The following is a 4617-nucleotide window of genomic DNA, read 5'->3' as shown; positions in this document are numbered from 1 at the left end:
TCTGTATCAAACTGATCGTAAACCAACTCACCAATTGGAATTCTTGTTATTTCCGCCCACCATTTATTATTTAAACGCAGTTTGTCAGTGCACCTAGGAAGAGGAGGGAGTGCATGCAGTTCAAGGAAGATTTTTGCAGGAGGGTTGGATTTTCACTTTGTCATATTTTGACAACTTTTGTATGGTTTCAGTACTTCTCAACGCCATGAACGTAATGGCATTGTCCGTTTCTCCATCATAGTTTTGCATTTTTTGACCATTTTTCAGTATGGAGGTATAAAACTCCTTTTTTGTAACTGATGACTGTACTCTTCTTTCTCATGCCACTTAATGAATGACGGCCTCCCCATTGATTGAGCAGGGCCTGAAGACGTAGTCCAAGTCGGATGAACTTCGTTATCAAGTTTTGTTGTCTTCTTTTGTGCTTTATGTGTTTCTCCTCTTCTCTCATGTGCACATTAAATTTGTATGTTTAAGCTACAATTTATGCATGTAATTCTTTAACACATCTATAAGAAAAAGATCTTGGATCAATGATGGTTATCATGCATTTCCTCTTCCTTACTAGCTTCTACTTATGATTCTTGTTTCTCTACATCTTCTGAATCTCATTTTGATTTTCTGGATCTCTTTGGTTTTTTCTTCGATTCACTTTCTGGTGTTTTGACTAGTGATTCCTTTACTTTTTCACTTATCCTTGAAGATCTCCTTGTTGGTGTTACCTCACCTATGGTAGAAAGAAAATGTCAAATTATATTTTCTAAAAGATACATGCCAATATCCTCACAAAAAGGGTATGGATTTCAAACGGCAAAAAAAACAAAGACATGTAAGAACACAAGTTCAGATCAGGAAAAACCAATAAAATAACAAACTTTACCTGTGCTCCAAACATAGTTCAGATTAGGAAAAACCAATAAAATAACAAACTTTACCTGTGCTCCAATCAAATTCAGAGATAGAAGGCCCTCCTGGATTTGCCTTCAAGTACCGCTCTATTGCCTTTTTTGTCTTGAATTCTTCACCTGTTGGGGTGATAAAAACACCTTCATATTTTTTGGGTGTCCCGCCTTTCTTTAGAATAAGATGGAAAAAGAATTTCTAGAATTTCAGCATAATACAAGATATACCATTTAATCTCTACAATCAATTTAGAAATTCATAAGAGCAGCTCATATATGAATCCAAAACTTGTATTGCGCACACTGCATCTACATTATAAAAATTCTTAAACAACTGATCAATAAATAATCATTAGGAGATGTATTTATTTGATAGCTAGTTAGGGCTTAATCTTTTAAATTTTCCACTCAAAATATTGATTTGCACTGTGACAGGAAGGCAATAGCTTCCTTTGGGAATGACAAAAAATAGAATTTAAGTATTTGAGTTGGCAAAGCTTAGGCCTAAAAGATTATCACCGTGTTCAAGCATCTGCCTTCTCATTGTAACTTGAGAGACCCACACTAACACCTTATCTATTCACTTTTTTCTCTAGCACTCTTAAAGTTTGAAATTGATTTGGTGAAACACGGGGCTCAAAACCTCACTTCATGCTTACTAAGCACCTAGTCCCTATTTATTAGGCACCCACATTCTCCTCTATGTTTGCACCTGCATTTCCAACTTATCTCAATTATGTGAACACTCTTGACAATGCCACCAATCATTGTACAAGAGAAATGTGTAGGGTTAGTAGAAATACTCATCATGGATGGATATGGTTGACACGTAAGGAAAGGAGATAGGTAGAATAATATACGCCACTAAAAAAAAAATATTTTATCTGGCAGAATATAATATTAACAATTTCATTCTATAGTTTTCTTGGGAGAAAGAGCCGCAGGTATGTGGCTCCATGCGTGGAGGATAGGAGGTTTTTCTAGGCAGCGTATCACTTAATTTTGGGTACAGATTTCCTATTGAATATAGCCACTGTCAAAGGAATACGTGTTGGATGTTTTACTATGCTATTTGGTGAGGTTTATCTTTGTGACAGGCTGCAAGAATAGAGATGTTGTAGTAACTTGTTGCTAAGACTATTCAGTGGGTATGAAAGCATGTATAAGTCCTCTCTAGGAAACATATACCTAGGCTTAAGTGTACACAGGTCAAAATTCTTCCATGTAGTTTTGGATTGTTTCAAGATTCGTTGAGGAGGAGCTACCAAGCTCTAAATCAATGATTGGGTGTTTTCTATGGATAATCACGGTAATTTAGGGAGAGGAGAATGAGGACTGAAGCTGATAGCCATAACCAATGAGTGTATTACCATCAACACTTGAAGATAACTATGTCTGTTCCCTAACCAATATTCAGAATTGCAGTATACAAATCTCTAGCATATAGGAGGATATGCTTAAAGATTGAAATCCTCTATGATCCTTGGAGATCATAGGGCTGAAACTATGTAGATGCTTGATTGAAGTATTACAGCCCTCATTTTAGAGGACTGTATCATTCTTAAAATAATAATTTATATTTGAGATTCTCAGATCCCTGGAACTTTTCAGATGACAACTATGGTTTCACATCCATCTCATCCCTTTCTGGTTCATTGCATATCATTGAGTGTTTAAAGCCGAGTTGCAAAAGGGTATATTGAAGATAACCTAGTTTGAGCATGAGTACTGGATCTTTGCTAAGAGTTTGTTGACAATTCTGAATATAAGGATCAACCTTGATTATCCTATGCAACATACTTTCTGGGAAATTTTTCAGATCAAGGAGAAATATTAGATAATCAATGATTGTATTGCTCTAACTTTTGTAGCAGTTTTTTTTTGGGATATATGTATATATATGTTATCAACATAATCCATCAGGTCTGTGAAGTCATTATGGGAGATGTATTGATCACTTGATATCTCAAGGCAATACGTCCTTTCTTCTTAATACCAACTCTAAGGTTCTGAGTGACCTTTCTCTGAACTTGATTTAAGAATCTTGATCTCTAATGATGATGTAATCCTAGCAACATTTGATTGATGCTCTTCTTGAAGGTATCTCGGCTCATTGAAATCAACAATTAACATCCCCAAAATAATTTTGGGCTATGCTTAAAAGCCTGACCCATTAAGTTTTCTTGTTGGTAAGTAAGGTAGCCATATTTTTCGCTAAGAGGTTTAGATTTGAAGATTGAAGTCGAAGAAAATAGAAATGTAAGGAATTCTATTACATCTCATATTCGATGCCTTGACAACCTTATCCTATCTCTGACCTTGATATCAAATTATAGTATCATTTTCTTCAAAGTCAAATGCCTTATCACATTGTGAAACATGGCTCTTGGTTGTCAAATCTACTTGACCTTAGCTTTACTGAATTATTGAAATCATTCAAAGCTAAGAATGGAACATCTCCAAGAGAAAAGGTATCAGCTTGATGGAAAGTCATTTTGAAATCATATAAGTGACAACTGAATTAGGACAGTTTTATGAAGATATGTCTAAGATTCAGGTTGAAAATTGATTGTGTGTAGAATTTTTCATGGAATCATTAATAAGTAGAAAAGGGTTCCGCTCTTGTTGTTAAGTTGTATCACTAATACACATCATCAGATGAATGTTGCGGTGAACCTGTCAGAGGTTGAAACATTCTGATCAAGGACACAACTTATTTTCGTTGATGAATATGTATAAGGAAATGTTGATATTAGTTATTGCTGGACATGTGTTACTATTATCTCTGAAATAAAACTAAGAAGCCTTGTTAAAAAAACAATGCTTGTATGGACCATATTGGTATATTGAGTAATGGTTGGGTCATCATGGAAGTATGAAGATCTGTAGCTATCAAGGATAGTATCATGTGTAGTAAAGATACAATATCAGTGGCACTGTTTATGAATGACATCCCTGTACATGCAGCACACATCATTTATGCTCTATTGTTAGCCCACCATTTTGTATGATATTGCTACAAGTCTAGTAGTGGTTGTGATATGTTGTAAGCCCTATATGTTGATGCTTGTGTTAAAGGATTGTTCAAAATCAAGCTATAAACCAAAAAAATGCATATTTTGAAGTTTTTATTCTTGAAGATTATCTAGGAAAAGAATGTCCTTTGTGGAAATCATCTCAAGAAAGATGTCTTCTCTTGATTAAATAAGAACCTTGTCGAATCTTTAGAAAGCTCCTCTTTGGTCTGGAGCTTCCTTGAATCCCATACAAGAAGCTCAGGAAATTAAATATTGCAAGGATCTACTATAAAATCTTTAGATTAATAGCAGGTTGAAGACAGACCTATGAATAAAATTTGAGTATGAGGGAGTTATCATTCAACTATTGATGAAATTTATCCTACAGATGATAACCCTCTCATTTATCAAAGTAAGAGGGAGATTTTTCTTGAGGGGTCAAGATGAAGGGCTCTAAGATTAAAAGGTTTGATAAGATGGAGATGTTGTTAATTTGGAAATAGTCATCTTATGAGGTCTGATTAAATTGTTCAAATGAAGTGTATTCTTCCAAGACAAGATGTTGTTATTTTGAATACAACAAAAACAGTTTGGACGGCTCCCATGATAAAAGGGACGTACCTCTGTATACCAATAGAAATGATAAATGTCTTGAACATATTCAACTACAACAAGTTGATTTTCATTATCTTCTTCAT

General features: G+C 34.7%; 1 long non-coding RNA gene across 1 annotated transcript; it reads right to left on the bottom strand.

The window, feature by feature from the left end:
* Window positions 1–630: 630 nt before the first annotated feature.
* On the bottom strand, window positions 631–1068 carry LOC149263763 (uncharacterized). The gene is made up of 2 exons (XR_016249945.1): window positions 936–1068; window positions 631–727 (listed from the first exon to the last, which is right to left on the bottom strand). It is a non-coding gene; the product is annotated as an uncharacterized LOC149263763 (long non-coding RNA).
* Window positions 1069–4617: the final 3549 nt, after the last annotated feature.

This window comes from Pinus tabuliformis, chromosome 6 (genome assembly GCF_031772625.1).
Source record: "Pinus tabuliformis cultivar Carrire ecotype Pingquan chromosome 6, CPIR1, whole genome shotgun sequence".
NCBI lineage: Eukaryota > Viridiplantae > Streptophyta > Pinopsida > Pinales > Pinaceae > Pinus > Pinus tabuliformis.
The sequence above is the reverse complement of the archived record's forward strand: the minus strand, read 5'-3'. Positions and strand labels throughout refer to the sequence as shown.